Source organism: Athene noctua, chromosome 22, assembly GCF_965140245.1.
Source record: "Athene noctua chromosome 22, bAthNoc1.hap1.1, whole genome shotgun sequence".
Lineage (NCBI taxonomy): Eukaryota > Metazoa > Chordata > Aves > Strigiformes > Strigidae > Athene > Athene noctua.
The window spans coordinates 763,147-781,082 of record NC_134058.1 but is presented as its reverse complement, the minus strand read 5'-3'; positions in this window follow the sequence as shown (position 1 = coordinate 781,082).

Below are 17,936 nucleotides of genomic sequence, written 5' to 3'. Positions count from 1 at the left end.
AAACAGACATTTTACTGTGAGCAGGTGTGTATTAAAATGGTATTTCTTTTGTTTGCAAATTGGGGTTGTAATGGGGGCTGATGGTTCACGCTGGGGCTGGCCCTGCTCGCTGGACGGACAGACGGACGCGAGGGCCCAGGCTCGGCGTGGAGGAGGCTCTTGCCGAGCTCGCCGGGCAACTGGGACAGTTTCCAGAGCCCCGCTGCGTGCCTGCCTGCGCCCTCCCCTTCCCTGCGACGGCGTGGCTGCGCGTCTTCAAAACGCCATCTGACCTAGAACGGGGAAAAAAAGCCTTTTTGAGTGTCTGTGTCGACTTCAAAGAGGCACGACCTGAGAGGACGGAGCTCGGCACAGCCGCCTGCTGCTCTCGCTCCCACGCCAAAATAAGGACCAGGGCTGCCACCCATCCACAGCCCGGCCAAATCCTCCCCAAAAACTCTCTTCTGTGGGAAAATATATAGGAAAATAGGGAGGGAGAAAGTGAGATGCTCTTCATTTTAGGGCCAAATTGCCAGCTTAAATCACTGTGACAATGTGTACAAGCTAACAGGATGCGAATGGCCCCGGAGCTGCATATATCAGCCGGAGAGCCCTGTTCATTTCCAGATACAAGTGGGATTTCAGGGCATGAAATACAGTGTTGGGATCTCATTCCTTTCCCTGCTATTTATCACAGCCGGAACCGTACTCACCAGCCTGAATTGTCGCGAGTGTCGCTGCTGGGAGAGCAGAGGAGAAATATTGTGCTGAGCCGTGCAGCGTGGGAGAGGGGACGTGGGGGACGAGGAGGAGCCGAGTGGCCCAGGGAGGGTGGGTGCTGCAGGGATTTGCACGGTTCGCTCACGTGGATTGCAGCCTCTGACAGCCCCGGGAGCCCGCAGCAGCTCCTCGCCGCTCGGCTCTTCGGGTGACTTCTTGTGCTCCACCAGCAACGGTTGCGGCAGGAGCTCCGGCCCAGCCCGGCGAGCTCAGCTCTCTGCATTGCAGCCAAAGGGGACAACCAGCCAAAACGGCGTCCCCGCAGAGCCGGCCCCCAGAACCTGCCGTCCTTGGCCCCCTCCAGCACCCAGCACCCCAGGCACGGAGCCAGGACCGTCCCCTCTGCCGCTCACCCACCCTGCGACGAGGACCAGGGCGCAGCCACCGCGGTCCCGGAGCGGTCCCCAGGGCCGGAGGGGCCTGGGCTGGGTCCCCGTCCCCTCCTCAGCGCTGGGGGCTGCGATCTCAGCGTCCCTCCGGGGCTGCCTCAGCCCAGCAGCGGGCCAGGCTGAAGAAGGAGGCTGGAAACAAAACACGAGCGCACTGATGCCGCAGCGCACAGTTCTGTTAAAAAGTAGGACTAAGCATTATCCAAGTTTAATTATTATAATTATACCGGGGCGAAGTAATTGCTGGAGATATTTTAAGCATCAATCAACACGCTATTTTGAAAAACGAAGCCCTGATTTTTCCAGGGCTAGGTAGTAACTATCAACATGCAACAATGCTGCCTGCAGAAGGAGGAGCCCACCAAGGAAGGGTTTTTTTAAGCTGGTCTCATTTCCTTATTTGCAGAAGGGATTTGGGGCAGGGGGGAGGTGGAAAGGAGGAAAGGCCGAGGGGAATCGGTTGTGCTGGTGTCCCCGTGCCCTGCAAGATGTGTGACGGCAGTCAGGCTCCCGGCACCAGGCTGGGCTGCAGGAGGAGCATCAGCCTCGGGAAGAGGAGGCGTGCGCGACGCGGTGACCCCACCTCGGCGGTGGCTTTGAGGGAAGATTGGCTGGGGCTGGATGATTTAGCGATGCTGAAATCATTTAAGCTTGTTATTGTGGTTTCTATGGCTCTCTGGCTGGATGTAACAAATTGTCTGCATCATTTTCCAGATGGATCATTCTTAAATCATCCAGGACAGGCTTCAGGGCTCAGCACTGAAGCAGTAGAAGGCACTTCAGTTCAATAAATGCTGGAAATGTGCTTTATTGAGTGCTATTTCTTATTAAAAGTTTGAGTACATCATCCGAGGTGATGGGTCTCACAGACCTCCACGCTTTGCACCCTTTCCAAGCACCACTAGTGCCCTGTGGGGCTGGGGACCAGGGCCGGGGCCGTGTGTGGGTGCCTGTGGCCAGAGACACGGTGGCTCCAGGCCGGAGCTCGCTGCCCCCCCGCAGCGATGATCGCGGAGGAGATGCCAGCAGCGAGCTCGGCCCTACCCCAGGCTCCCCCCTCCCTGGCCGCGTACCAGACCCCAGGGCGCATCCGGCTCCCGGCAGGTGCCACGGCCCAAACCTGTGTGGGCTTTTTGAATAAAACCTCTTATTCAAATTGGAGTGATTTGATTTGTCAGAAAGTTCTATCACAAAAGAGAAGGTTTGTTAGTGCTATCAGCGGCTGGAGCAGACCATGGCTCATCTTCCCCAGCCCTTCGCCGAGCCCCCGGCCGCAGCCCTGCGGCAGGGCGTGCTGCCGAGGCGGCATCTCAACATTTGGCCACGGACGTGCATGCCCAATAAATGACGAGCGCTGAGAGAGCGTTTTATTACTGCCAGGCAATTTGTGCTAATAAGCAGTCTGAAGCAGCACAGCCTCTCAGCAGAGAGATGAATTATGGCAGGAGGGCGTTGGAAAGCAAGAGCCCCGAGGATGCCGCAGTGGAGGAGGCTGCACGGAAAGCACCGGTGCAGCCTGTGGAGGGGCTGGTCTGTGGTGAGATCGGTCTGTGGTGGCGTGAGCCCATGGTTGGGGTCAGCCCGTGGTTGGGATCAGCCCAGGGGTGGGATCAGCCCGTGGTTCAGATCTGCCCATGGGTGGGATCAGCCCGCGGGTCTCCTCCGCCTGCCCGCTTGGCATGGGGAGCGTGCCACCGCCCACAGCTTGCGCCGGGGACCCGCTCCGTGATGGGACTCATGTCTCCTCCTGGAGGCTCAGGAAGCGCATGTGGATGCGATTCAAAGGAACCAAACGCCAGGCTGGTGTTAGATCTAATCTTGGGTTTTATTGACACTGATGCGACCTGAGCCCCGAGACTCCGGGACCTGTTCAGCTCTGCCAGGAGTGACATGTCTATATGTTTTTAATAAACTTACCAGAATGAAATCCTCGCTGTTCCTGTTCATCCTCCGAGCATGATATTAACTGAAAACTCACATTTATCTTAGTTCCTTGTCAGGCCAAAACGGGGACAGAGTTTCTTTGGGGTTGTTATTATCTTTCCCTTGCAGATTTTCAAGCGTGAATAAGTGATGTGACTGGAGCAGAGGGCGGGAGGCAGGAGCTGGTAATGGGCATCCCGGGAGCCCCCTCCTCGCCTCTGCTGCCCCAGAGGTCCAGCATGTGCGGTAGCAAAAGCCTCGGGGGGACCTCAGGACTGTGACAACGCACCGTCCCCGTGCGAAGCCCCGTGCGAGGCCGAGGGCAGCCGCGCCCTGGAGCCCCCAGCACAGGGTCCCTGCCTGCTGCCCGAGCAGGGCGTCACTCAAGCAGCGGTGCCAGGGGAAGCACGTCCACCTCCGCGGGCGAGCCGTGTCCTCTCAGGTGCAGTATTTATTGACCTGTCAAAGGGCTTAGACATGGCTGACTGCGTTTTCCCCCTGCAGCGATTGATTTCAGTCAGCTTAGATCAGGGAACAGTTGATTTCTTCGCCTGATACTTGCTCTGGCCTTCGATAGTGTGTTTAGAAATACATCACCTGGTTTGGGGAGCGTCGCCTGATGTTTCCGATGGGCAGCACCAACACGTGTGGCCTCGGGGCTTTCGTTTCCCAGAAAAAGCCGTAGTTAAGCGGTGCTAATCCAGCCTCTGGCTGCCACTCAGTATTTCCGAGTTCTCTGCCATCCCAGGGGCCTGCTCTGTTCATGACGGTAACGGGGGGCCAACCCTCTTCCCCTTTTTGCCTGAAAAGGGGGATCCTCTCTGCGACAGCTCACGCTTTCCTCCGAGTCTCCTCTCTCCGGCCTCGCTGGCTGCGGGGCCGGGGCCGCTCTGGATCGGCCCATGCCCAGGCTGTGCTGCCGGCTCGGTGGAGCGGAGCCCGACGCGGGGGGTCTGAGCACGACATCCCCCTCCAGGGCCGGCAGGCTGTCCTGACTGCCTGGGGGTACAGGAGCCAGGCTGTCCTCCCCCGGGCGCACATTTCCAATTACCGGCACATCTTTCTCTCCTTCTCCGTGTTCAAAAGGCTGGCCAGCACTTTGCCCTCTGTCTATAAAAAGCACAGCTTGACATTTGTTTTTCCCTATCTATTTCTCATTCGTGTTTTCCTTCTCCTTGCTTCAGACACGGCGCTGACATCCAGACCAGCAGCTACACGCAGAGCAGTGGATCCCAGCCAGCACCATTTATAAAATGGTTTTGTGAAGCCATGAGAAGAGCAATATCCATGTAACAGTCCATAAACCTGTACATCGAAGCAATTAGCCATGATCGCGGGCCCTGGTAAAGAAAAGCCCCACATTCACCAATTTCCTTTCAATCAGCCCAGAGAGCGGCTCAGCTGGGAACTATCCCACATCGCCGCCGTTAGCGCTTTGGGCTGGTGTATTGGCACTGGTGCTCTCTCGGGGTTTTAGAAGGCAGGAGCCTGTGGCCCTCCTGGGCAGAGAAATGGGGATGCTGGGGCTTTTCTGCGGCCGTGTGTCACCCGTCGCCCGGGCAGGAGCTGGCTTGTGTGTGCCCAGAGGCACTACCTTTATCCCACCAGTGTGGAGCGTGTGGCTGAAAAACAGGAGCCAGGGCTAATATTTAAAATGAAAAGAAAACCTTTTCCCTCGGGGCTGGCAGGTTTTAGCGCCGTCGAGTTTCAAATAATTGACTCCCAAAGCTACTTACACCTCACCAGGGTGTCCTCTGCCCTAGGAGCGACTCAGCCAGATACAGGGGAAGAAGCAGCCAAGGGTCCCCCAAAACCCTCTCCTGAGCCCTGTCCCAGCTCGGTGCCTGTGTCCCCCTTGTGCCGGGGAGCCTGGGAGCGGGCAAGGGAGCCCTTCAGAGCTGACCCCGTCCGGGGACACGGCACGCTGGCAGGGACAAAGCCCGGTGACAGCTGAGTGACACCGGGCAGCGGCCACCGGAGCCTGGGAGCATCCTTCCTCCGGGAGGCTGGGAGGAGGCTGGCAAGCGCAGCCTCTGCGGTGGCAGCGGGCCAGAAGCGCTCGGCACATGGACTGAGCGAACACAGCGGGGGGACAAGAGGCCCAAAAGACCCGGCGCCCGCTGGAGAGCATCCGAGCGCGGCTTTAAGGCTCTGAATGGGCTTGGAATGGTTTTCTGGCCAAGCACAGCCCTCAAGCCACGCTGGGGCTATACAAGTGGAGTGTCAGCTTGAGGCTTGGTTTGAGGGCTGCAAAGAAAGAAAAGAAAAAGCGAAGGTTCAAGAGCGCCGTGAAATTCCTTCCCAGAGTCCAGCTGAGGCTCCCTGCCAGGGAGCTGAGCGGGGGAAAGGCAGCAGCCCCAGCAGCAGCAGGGCTGGTGCCGCGATTCCCAGGGGAGCGAGGAAATGGAGACTGTGTTTTCAAGGAGAAAGAGATGAGAAAAGGGAAAGGAGTTGGGAAAAAAAAAAAAAAGGAGATGAGGCATCGGTAGGATGCGGCAGGAATGGGACCGAATGGGCACTTCTCCTCAACTTAAGCAAAGTTTGGAAGAGCTGTTAAAGCAGGAGATCAGTGAAGGGAGAAATTGAAATGTTAGGGGCTGGAACGGAAAATTAGGCACAGATAATGGCACAATAGCACTCGAGTTTAAAGCACCCTCCGATAATTTGTTGTGAAGAGCTGTAAAACGCTTCCATATGAGATCGTCTCTGTATCCAGCCGCCCAGAGAGCAAAATCCCCGGAGCGGCGGCGGCACCTCGGGCACAGCTGCCCCGGGGTCACGAGATCCTGCTGCCGCTCCCTGGTGTTACCGATGGTGCTATCGACAGCGGGATCAACCTGGAGATGAAGGAAGGGCTGGAGGTGCTGGGGCGAAGCGGCAGCGGGTCCCGGAGCCACGCACAGCCCGGGCTCAGCGAGCGCTTGGTGCCTCGCGCTCGAGGGCTCGGTGAGCGTTTGGAAGCCCATCGCTGCTCGACGTGGGGTTCCCCGAGGGACACAGGCTCCGTGTCCCTACGGCCCACTGCAAAGTGGATGTGGAATAAATCGCTGCTGCAGCCTAACGGGAGCTGCGGAGCGCAGACTTTATCGCAGGAAGCTGCTGTGAACGCTCTTCCCTGCTCACAAGGGCTGTGGGAAGCGAAGGGAAACCGTGACCATAACGCACGTAACGGGTCAGAGGCTGGAGCTGGTCGGGGCAGCGGGGTGGAAAGTGCAGCGGGGCTCCACAGAGAGCCCATTGTCCCACTCGCTGGCGAGAAGGGCTTTGCCGTGGCTACTGGGACTCGACGCACCGTTCGGGCCACGAAGCAAGAAAATCCCTGCAGAGAAAAGTGGCCGTAGCAGCCAAACAACTCCAGCTGCAGGTGTGTCAGCCTGGGCAGAGCTCTCTGGAGCGGGGCTTTCAGCACCCCGTGCAGCCTCGCAGGGACCCCAGCGCCCGGCACACATCCATTTCAGGAAGAGCAGTGTCTGCTGGAAGCCCGTTGTGCGGCGCAGCAGGTCACACGGGGCTGGGGGGGGCAGCAGCCACCGAGTCAGCACCTCTCACAGGTGGGCAGGAGGGCAGTGCCGGGGGGGCAGGGGCCTCCCAGGCTTGATTGGCCTGGGGAGAGGTTATTTAACACGCAGGTAAGGAGCCAGCTCTGGCTGTAGTTCAGCCCCTGCTCGTCCCTCGGTAGCAGCTGGTCCGCGGCGGTTGGGAGGTGCCCTGGGGGAGCTGCCCCCACCCTCGAAGGCTGGCATCGCGCTTTTCCTTGGAGCCCTCCAGCTCGCGGTGAGGAGCCTGGTTTTCAGGGAGGTGTGCTGATCTGGTAGTTGCTGTGAGACCCGATTGATGTTTTCGATGCAGTGTGGAGGCAGGTGAGTCATTAATATTGTGTTTTCTGGCGCTGTTGAGGAGCTGCAGAAGTTTCTCGGTGGTCGGTGGGATGCAAACGCCGACAGTGCCGGCTGCCCCTCCCCAGCGGGGGCACACGCCGCCCGGGGAAGTCGCGATTGGTGGCTTCTCCCCGTCCCTCTTTTCTTCGTGACTTTCCAGACTGTTCATCTCCAGACGCTGCTACTCCTAGGAGAATATTTCCCAGGGTTAATTCTGAGGAAGAAAGAGCTTAATGTGCGCTTTGCTCTAATTGCGGCTCGCTCCCTGCCAGCACAGCCCGCGCTCCTGGGCTGCAGCCCAGCGGCTCCCGCTCTGTCGGGCCTGAGGGCTCCTCTTCCAGCCAGAGCCAGGGCTGCCGCAGCGGTGCCACCGCGCCCCCCGTCCCCTCCCCACATCCCAGCGGGAGGGGAGGGGAGGGCAGAGCACGGCTCCTTCCTCACAGCCCTGGCGCTGCCCGGAATGGGGCTCATCAAAACGGGGTCTGGGGCTGCGGCGCTTGCACCGCGCGCAGTAGAACTTACGTAACCGGTGGAAGGAACCAGCGCAGCAGAAATTTTTAATTATGTATTTGACTAATATTCTCAGTTTGAGTTCATGCAACGTTGGTTAGTTACCTCAGTTAATTAGAAATTTTACAGCTGGGTAAAAAGTTTATAAACCACTGACAGGAGTAGGGCATCCGAGGTGGCAACAGTCTCTCCCTCTGTTTGTTCTGGAGAAGTGAACTGCTTTGGGCTCCCCGGAGGAGCTGTGCCCGCAGCAGAGCCCCAGTTCCTGCTGCCCCCTGGGATGGTTTTACTGGTGAGTGCAGACCCGCTCCCTCCCAGCACGAGTTTGGGGCTCCTCGGCTGGCGCTGGAGGAAGGAGGGTTCAGCGCGAGCTGCCGGCCAGGCCCCAGCATCCCCTCGAGGCAACGTTAAATGAAGCATAATCCAGTGGTAATTCAGTCACATTAAATGTGATCGATGGGCCCCAGAGATGGGGACGGGGCAGTCGCCTCAGCGGCCGTGATTTAGGAATGGTCCAAGGCCGGGGTGGTCGGTTTGAAGATCTCACTGCACGCGTCCCCACTGCAGCCCCCAAAGTGCTAATTCGGGTTTTGTTAATGAGGCTTTTTCCTCCCTCTGTGGCATCCCTTTACTGAAGTCTGATAGACCAGAGGGTCAGGGAGGATATTAATACTCACCTTGACATTATCAGCGTGTCGCAGCAACGGGCGTTGGCTCCCTCGCCGCTCGGGGAGCGCCTCTCGCTGACAGCCGGCCCCCGGGGATGCCGAGCCCGCTGAGCCGGGGGCAGCGGCGGGTGCTGCTCTGCCGGGAGGGTTCTGTGGCTGTGACGTGCCAGCCCGCAGCGCTTCGGCCCTCAGGGGAAAGGGATTCAAGGAGGGAAACACTAAAATCATACCTGAGTTTAACGGTGCCGGCTGTTATTTACGTGTGAAGCACCGGCTCGGCGCTGCGGCGGCTCGTGGCTGCGCGCGAGGGGTAAAGCTGAGGGATGCCGGCGCTTCCCGGCGTGTGAGGCTCGTGATGGAGGGTGTTGCCGTGACTCAGCCCAGCGCAGCGGGAGCGGCGAGGCTGCTGCTTGCTGGGGATGGAAACCAGGGCCAAACACCCCCAAGCCACCGGCCAAGGCTTCCACCCCAGAGCTGCCCCGTCATCATCTCCTTGACCCTGGCTCTCCGGGCAGTTCCCCCCCCGGCCCCTCGCAGCCACTCTTTCTTGCATGGGAAGCTCTTCCTCTCCCTGAGCAAACCTGCCCAGATCCCTCCCCAAACAACCTCTTTTCCATGCAATTTAAAATTATTTTTTAAAGCCTGCGTGATGGTGAGATTTGGTGTCGTTGATAGACAGAAGCAGTGCCCACAGATGAAGGTTTAAAATGGCTGGTGGCTCATGCAGATGCTCTCAAGCTTGCAGCCTTGCAAATGGAATGAAATTGTTTCTTCTTAAAGTGTTTGAAATCAGTTTTATTTATGTAATCTGACAAGTTATTATGCGCAGTCCTTATCTGACTTCATGATTTATGGGAAAGATCCTCAAATCTATATTTAAAATTACTATTAAACAGATTTTTTTGCCTCTTCAGCTGAGATAGAAGCACCATTAGCGGTTGTTGCCCTAGAGCTCAAGTACTTCATTAGTTTAGGAAAATTAATTTTTTTTCCATTAAATCTTCCTAGGATTCTGATGCTATACCCACTTGTAAACTTTCAATAATAATAATTTTTTAAAAAAAATTCTGCTAGTTGTGATCTTTGGTTTCCTTCTCTCCATAAGGTCTTGGGTATGTGCAACCTGTGGCTCGGGGCTGAGCACCAGGAAACGTGGCTGCTGTTGGAGGAGACGTGCGTAGGCAGACTCAGACCTTGAAGTTGAGGGGGGAAGGAAAATTGCCACCTGATTTATTGACGCTCATCTCGTACTGCTTCTTGTTTCGATTACTGTAATGCTCTTTCCAAGGGTTACTGGGGAAGCTGAAATTACTGTGGCTAGGCTGCTAATCCAGTCTAAAAAGCCTGCGTGTGCTTCAGTGGCCTCGGTACCAGGTTTGCCGCTTCCCGAGAGCGTGGGTGCCACTTCGAGGGGTGCCCTGGGATGTCCCCTCTGCGGCAGGCAGAGCTGGGGCGGGGTGCAGGCAGCCCTGCCTGTGCTCGGGCACCCGAGCGTCCCGGCTGCGTGGGAGCTGCCGTGGGCTCTCCGCTGTGCCGGCCCGTTTCTTTGGGACCACGTGGATTTTGCCACTGGAATTCAAGTGCCGCCGCAAAGCGGGAGGGCCAGAAATGAGGGCGGTGGTGCCAGAGCAGGGGTGTCCCTGCGGGCGGCGGCCGCAGTCGCTGAGGCATCGCGCGACGCGGGCAGGGAGGGCTCGGGGTCGGGCGCGGAGCCCCTTTCTCTTTCCAGCCCTCACCCAGGATTCACAAGCGATCGCACGTCGCTGTGAACAGCGCTGCTTCACAGAGACAACGGGTTTTATTTAACACTGAATTGTAAAAACACAAATGGAAGGGGGGGCAGATGAGAGGCGTTTGCTGCTTCAGATGAGCTGATTGCCCGAGTGGGGGGTGCTCCCTCGGTGCACGTTACCAAAGCATTAGAAACCCAGCGTGCGCTGGTGCCCTTTGCCACGTCCCAGAGCCCTCCCGGGACGCTCTGCCGGGAGCCAGGAGGCCAGTTCGGAGAATCAAAGCCGCTTGTCACCGATCTCAACGGCGGCAGCGCCGGGGGGGCGAGGTCCCTGCCTCCAGGCCAGACTTAAATATCCGTCTGCTACACACACTCCACGTGAAACTCGTGGGGTCCGAGGTGGGGAGGTGGCCAAGGAGCCGGCGGTTGCCGTCATGTCACTGCGGGGCACTGGCAGCCCGTGGCCGGCCGCAGCGTCTGCGGTGCCCAGGCGGTGGGAGATGCTCTGGGAGTTCACCGTGTTCCTCTTCTCCATCCATCTGCTGCTCAAATCCTGCGGAGAGGCGGCTTTTCCAGTGAAGATTAGTCTGAATTACTTTGGCTTTCTCTTCATGAGCCCAGAGAAAACGCCAAAGGCTCTTCTCATCTGTGCAGCTACTTCTGGCGGGTTCGACTCTGGTTAGAAGACACTTTTACTGGTTTTGTGCTCCTCCAGCTTCAGAACAAAAGTGCTGATAGCAATCGTGAATATATACATGTGTATTATTCCTAGCCTGGAATACTAATTTGTATTGAATTCTATCACATTTTCTTACATCTTTCTAGTTTAACTTTTCTACTTGAACGGTATTCTTACATTTTGATCCCAAAGTCGGTAGAGATGGGGTGCCAGCCTCCTTCAGACCTTGCTTCTCTCCCGAGGATGCCTCCAGGGTTTTATTTGCAGCTGCTAAAGGTCTGTGGAGGTGAGGGCCTCTGAAACAGCTGAACGGGGAGGCAACGGTTGTGCTTTGGAGAAGCCAACCTGCACAACAGGATTTATGGAGATATTCGATGCTTTATGGACAGCACAGTAAATTTCTCTTTAATAGAGCCTTAAATATTCACTCGCAATATTTACATAAGCATTGTAACAGCTGCAAAGGAGTCATTAAGGACTACTTACAGAGATAATCCCGATTTTAAAATTCCTTTAATGTGCATTTCCAGAGAGATTACAGCCACATCTATCTGGTCAATAAAAAGCACATGCCCCTCCGCAGGGTTCGAGGGCAGGCTGGGAAGGCAATCGAAAGTAACTGGGTGCAACGTGTCCAGATTAAGCGGTGTTTGTTTCTGGCTTCCATTGGCTTAGTTTGCAGCCTGATGCCGTTCCAAAGGAATATCATGTCTGCTAATTAGCTACCGAGCCTGAGCAATCAAATGCACAACAGATAAAATCAATCAATGCCCCCGATAAAAGGTTTTCCTCATCCGGTTCAGTCCGCTGGAGTTATTTGTGCTTGCGAAGAAATGAAATAGGGTTTCCCATCTTCCCGAACGAGCGCAGCAAAGCACTGCCAAGTTGTTGCGCTTGTGCTGCGTGAGCCAGGGGCTGCCATTGCGGTGAGTTATTGATCAGTCAGGTGTTTCTGGGGCCGTTTTGTTACTGTAGGTTTTTTATTCGGTTTCCAATTTTATAACCATCCTCAGCATCTCCTGGCAGGGACGGGTTTTGCCTGCGTCAGGCTTCCTATCGCAGCACCAGGCTCTGCCAGAGCACCGCGCTCAGGACCTGCGGCTGGGCTGCAGTGGCTGCTGCTGCTTGAGTATGAAGTTGATTCTCCTCTCAGAGCCTTGCTCGCGCCGTGTTTCTGGTGCAGGCAGGCTTTCTCCATGGCTGCTCTTGTGAGGAGCCTGGTTCCCCTCTAAGAGGAGGTGAAGGAGACCCAACTGCCAAACACCTTCTCAGAAATTCCGTAATCGCACGGTGTTTAATGCAAGGTGAACGACACGGAAAGATTTGAAGATCCTGACTCCTTTCCCTCTTTCAACCTTTCAGCTGGCCGTGTGTGGAAAGACGCTAATTTGAGCTGGCAGCCATTCGTGTTCACTTTTCAGGACAACGAGGCATCAGAGAATAGGCAGGAGCAGAGTAGCTGAGAGGCACAGGGGGAGAGATGCGCGGGGAGCTGCTCACAATGGAGTCAAATGAGAAAGAGGAGAAATTAGGCTGCCGGTCTCTATCTAACAGCACTCCTGAGCTCAGAAATGCTTTCGCAGAGGCTTTTGTGAGGCTTTAGTTTTTGTTTTCCTGGAGGGGCAGCAGAGCTGTCGGGAAGGGCAGGGGCGGGAGGTGAGGAGGGGCAGGGGGCAGAGGCAGATGTTGGCGTGGGCAGCGTTTCGTCCGCAGCCTCTTCGTGTGCAGGTGGCCGAGCGAAGCGGAGAGCACGGGCTGCTGCAGACCCCACGTGCGATCTGCTGGCAGAGCTGGCGGCAACAGCATGGACCTTTTCTCCCTTCCCTTAAGCTTACAAAATGGGAAAATTTCACTTAGAATCATGAAGAGATAATAAATATGGATCGTGTTGCTTTATGAGTTTCCTGCACGGAATAGCACTTTAAATTAAGCACTGTAAAGCTCTACTGAACGTAATGGGAGAACAATTCAGGGCTGAACTGAATGCATAATCGCCTTTCCTTTCCCTTTCTGTCCTTTCCTTCCACCCCCAGCTCCATCAAAGCCTGGACCCTTCCCTGCTCCCGCTGAGGTTTGCAGGCCGCTCAGCCCGTCTGGGGGGTGCTGGGCCGGGTACTGCTCCTTCGCGGGGGTCGGGGTACCAGTCCTGTGTCCAGTGGTGGGCCAGGATTGTGGAAGAGACACTAACGCTCGTCAGTTTAACGAGCTGTCCTTCCTTCAGCCCTCACACGGCAAGTCGTGTGAACGCTGTGCTGGCACACCCACCCTCCGTGGGAGCCGCCGGCTCCGAGGGCTTGCCGTGGCAATCCCAATTCCTTCACAATCTGAGCCCGAGGCTCTGGGATCTCTTCTGTACAGCAGATGAGCTCGGAATGCTGTGGGCTTTCCCAGTGGCCAGCCCGTGGTCCCCGAGTGAGCAATGGCTTGCTGTGGAAGGTGTTGATGCCCCGGCCTCGCCGTTCCCGCAGCACCAGCGAGTCGCCCATCGATTACTTGCAGGTTGTAGCTAAGCCTGGCTTTGCCTTTCCATCAAAACCCTCATGCTGCAGGACTTCTACTTCTCCTGGTTATAAATATTTGATTGTGTCTGGGATATCGGTACGTGATGAGTTGTGGGAGCAGAGTCAGTAGCTGCCCCCGTTCCCACACGATGCCTCAACCCAGCCCCGCAGGGAGCAGTCGGGGGCAGAGCTCAGCCCCAGCCACTTGCCTGAAGTGATTACTCAGGAGTTTTACACAGCAGCTTAGACCTAAATCTGCCCAGTGAGAGTGATTTCAATAACTCTGCCCTGCCTCTGAATGCACAGAAGTTTACAGAAATAAACCTGTTCAGCACTGGAGCTGATTTGAAATGGCTTCACTGAGCAGCCTCGCTTCACTGAGCCAGCAATGTTTTGTTTGAAACCTCTCCAGCCCAATGAACTTCTCCTGCCTCCCAGGCTGGGGTCTGGGCCTGGCAAGCTGCCCTGCAGCGAGGGACTCGCTTTGGAACAAGCCCAGATTCAGGAAAAAAATATGTGGTTTGCTACCCAGGCAAGCCTTGTGCTCTTTCTGCTTCAGCCCGTGCCCCAGCCAGCCCCGGCCCCAGCCGGCGATGCCCCAGTGCTGCGCTCTCGGCTCTCCCGCTCGTCTCCAGCCAGTCCCTGGAGCTGGGGACAGAAACAGCCCGGGGTTTGTCCGGGCAGCGCCGCAGCGATGCTGGGGAGAAGGATGCTGGGGAGGGGGATGCTGTGCATGGGGCAGACCCGCAGGTGGACGTCGGGGTTTGGCTCCGTTCACAGGATCCAGGAGTGGTTCTGTTGTCACAGCCTGGGCTCCGAGAGCCTTGCTGCAGGCAGAGGGGAGGGCAGGTGACATCTTTTCCACGGCCCGCGGCAGAGATTTGCTCATTTTTAAGAGCCCAGCTTTCAAGCGCCTCAGCCCGCTTCCCACCAAGCCCAACTTTCATCCCTGGCAGAAGCAAACAGCACTCCATAGAAACTGCGTTTTTTCCTGGCCTGTCAAATATTGTTTCGCCTGTACTCCCGGAGGAGAGGAATGAAAAATTTCAAAGTAAACACTTGGGAATAGGTGTAAGGGAGAGGAGCAGGGACCCTCAGGATATTCTATCTCTCTGCCAAGACTATACATGCTTCTTTTAATTTCAAGAGGTATTTATAGCTCCTTCCTTCCTTTCCAATTATCGCCATGAGAAGGCAGTGGAAGGGAAGAGGAAAGCGGGAGGGAACCGGCTCTGAAGTCGGTGGACAGGAGCTGGGTCTGCCGGGTGTTTTCTCCCCGCCTTGCCCAGCACAGGCCCGGGGCTGGAGCCCGGAGCTGCCGGGGCTGGGGGAGGCTGCGCTGGGGAACGTCCCCAGAGGCACCACCTGGGCCCTCCCTTCCCCCCACGAGCGAGAGGGAGAGGGGGAGAACAAAAACCAGAAAACAAGCTGCAATTTCAGCTTGTAATTTTATTTGGTATGTAATAGTTGAAGAATAATTGCATTTGTGGAGCCGAAAAGTGAGAGGAGATAAACGGTTTAATTTGAATCAATATTAATTTTATGCAATTTAACTTTTTATCACAGCAAATGCTATTATCGTACTTGGGATCCATCAAGAAAGAAGAAAGTCCTTTTAGCTCGGAAAATGCGCGGCTAACGAGGCAGGGTGTTTGTGGGCTCAGAGGATTGTTTACTGCTTCAAGTTTGATCGGCTGCACGTTTCTGTTAGAAGGAGCCGGTCCCCGGGGCAGCAGGCAGGGCTCGCCTCGGGTCTTGCTGCAGCTTCCCTGCCTCCTTTTCCCCAGCACTTGAGGTGGCTGTAATCAGGGAAATGTCTGAAAACAAGGAATTAGACCTCTGGCATTTGCTAAGAAATCAGAAGCAAGAATCCATGCCCCTTGTCTTCTCCCTGAATAGGCACCCAGGCAACAGGAATTAAAGTGCTGCAGGCTAAAAGGCTTTGTGTGCGTCTCTTATCTCCCTCCTCACGGACCCGGCCTGACCAGGGCACAAGCTGCGATTGCCCCGGGCTGTGCCATGCAGGGCTGGAGACCCATCGCGCACCCTCGGTAATAAAAGGCTTTTTAATCATGGCATCCCGTACTCGTGCCGGGTTTCAGAGCCACGTTCCAGGCGACGCCGTGCTCTCGCTGGTGGGAGAGGTGCGAGCGGGGCCCGTGTGCCCCCGCCCGTGCGGTCTGTCAGCAGAGGGGGGAGCTCGTTACTGCGCGGGGGCTCCAGCTCCGGGGTCTGTGACCCACCGGGTCGGAGCTGGCATCGTGGCTCTGCCCCAGCGTTGGCTGCCGGTGGGAGCTGGCAGGGCTGCAGGCAGGTGCAGGCAGGAGGTCAGATGTGTTTCTGGTTACACTTAAATGAACAACGTTTGTGAATCGTGTAACTGGAACTGAACAAAACACTGTGGCTCCGCGGCAAACCTCTGTGTCGCCTTTTGAAAATAGCGGAAGACTTCCGACAGCAACGGGCTTTTCCTTACTAGTCAAAGCTACGTGTTGCCTTTGAGATTAAAGACGTGAGAAGGTGACCAGAACTGGCACACACTTGGCTTCGGCGGTGTCCCTGCATAGAGCCGGTGCCGTGCTGGTCCCAGCACGGGTCCTCCGCTGGGCTGGGGGCGCTGGGCAGTGGGTGCTGGGCGCATCCTCGGGGACCAGCCGCCTCGATTCAGCACAGGAGCCCAACTCGTAGGCGCCTTCCTGCTCCTCCCTGTGTCTGTCCTGGGGAAACCTGAGTGTCGGCTGCAGCGTGAAGTGTCGGCATCCTTCAAACCTGCCAGCGCAAACCGTTTTAAAGCGGAGTCCTCGCAGGTGCCTGTTTATCTCTTCCTAAAGTGTCTCTCCTCAAGCCACGCACCAGTCAAGGGGCCGTGCTGCTGATGCATTGGCATTAATTGGGAAACGCTGGTACCATCTCGTATACACCAAGGACAGCTTCCTGAACAATCATCGCTGCAAAGTATTAAACAGAGCATTTATCTTTCTGAAAATTGGTACAGGCTTTGAACATCGATTTTTACCTTAGGGCTAGTGTGTTACTTTGGGGAAATGGCTGTAGTAGAAAGGATGTTTTGATCTGTTTTGCTTTAACCTTTTTTAATACATCTCAAGCACAAATGCTGACTGCTCGTTCATTACCCGGTTTTGATCGCCTGCAACATTTGGAGGGAGAGAGGCGGGAGATCAGAAGGACGGAGCGGTTATTGGTGCCGACAGCAGCTCGTGTCCGCAGGCTGCGGCGCAGCTGCCTCCCGCTCGCCGCTGGCCCGTGCCGCGGGCACGGGCACCGGGCAGATGCTCAGCCCGGGACCGGAGCCCGGCGGGACCGGCTGCGGCACAGTGTGGCGTGGCATCCACAACAGCCTTGTGCTGACTCGGCATTCATCTCTAACGTCAGGTAGCCAGAAGCTTGGCGCATCCCTCGGGCTCAGCTCAACGTCCCCTGCGAAAAGGGAAGGGGCAGCAGGGACCCGGGGGTGCTCGCGGGGGGTTTGGGTGAGCCGGGGGCGAGCACAGGCGCATCCTCCAGCGTGCAGAGCACTGAGGCATCGCTGCACCTCCCACCCGGCGCCCTGACCGCGTCCCAGAGCCCTGGGCAGTGCAGAGCCCAGGGATGGGGGAAGGGCAGAGTCCACAAAGTCGGGAGAAAAATCTCCCCTTGGGGTTTGTGGAGCCCTCGGACGGGCCCTCGCGGGTGGGTGTGGAGCCACAAAGGGCACGGCTTGACTGGCTGACCCAGAGATGCTCAGGCACTGACGTAGCCAAAGATTTTTGGCAGCAATAGCAGAACAGCCAGAATAACTGGTTCTTTTTGCACAGGCCTGGGGGAGGTCTGGCTCTTACTTCTTTCTGAGAACCAAAGAAAAACCCACCAGAGACAGATGTCCGAATTTTAAGGTCATTTTTTCCCTTTTATATGGTAATGTATTAGCTGAGCAGAAGCAATCCTCAGTAAGTGCCTTAGGACAGAAGAGCTGGTTTAGGGAATTGGCTATGAGATACTATCTTTCACTTAAAGTGCAATAAATAAATATACTTTCCTCTTCAAAAACAGGGGGAAGCTATGCCATGAATCTTCCAGGAAGTTAGAAGACCTTTGACGCATTCAGTTCTAGACATAATCAGTCATGTTATGCATTTAAAAAGCAAGCAAACTGGGAAACTGAACTGCAAACCTCACTTTAATGTGCAAAAGTTTTGGAAAGTTTCATTTTTCACGGTGACTGATGGTTGAGTGGGCCCAGCCTCTTGCTGAGATCTGCATAAAGATCACATTATGGTAAAATTTATGGTTTCGAAACATGTCTTTCACATGCTCTCCTAAATTCCTCGTGTTTTATGCCAGCTTCTCACCAGCGCCAGGCTGGTAAGGTTGGATAACACGGAGGCTCCTGCGTGTGCGACCGCCGAGTGCCGCCACGCTGCGAGGGGTCGGTGCCGCTGGGGCGAGGGATGGGTGCGGGGAACTCCTTGGGGAGAGCGAGACGGTTGCTCAGCTGAAACGACACATCTTTATGTGGCAATGCTTTTCTCTCCCGTAAAGTCGGGCGCAGAAGCCGTTACCGGTTTGAACTGCGCTCAGTGGCAGGAGCGTGCGGGAGGCCGAAGGGCCCTTGCACCAGCAGCACAATTAGTGTTGCTCATCCCGGCCTGCGCCGGTGCCGAGGGCCGGGAGCGGGCGTGGGGCGAGCGGCCACCGAGACGCTGGAGGCAGAGCCCTTCCCTCGGGACGCCGCAGGCACTGGCAGAGACGATTTTCACGGATGCCATTTCGGAGGCAGAAAGTCACAATATTTTTAGCAAAAGCAGAAAGGAGTTTTCCTTCCCTGCGTGCTGACGCTGGGACCCGGGAGGAGCCTCGCCAAGGGGCTCGTGCTCCGGCACAGCGATCGCTGTAACTG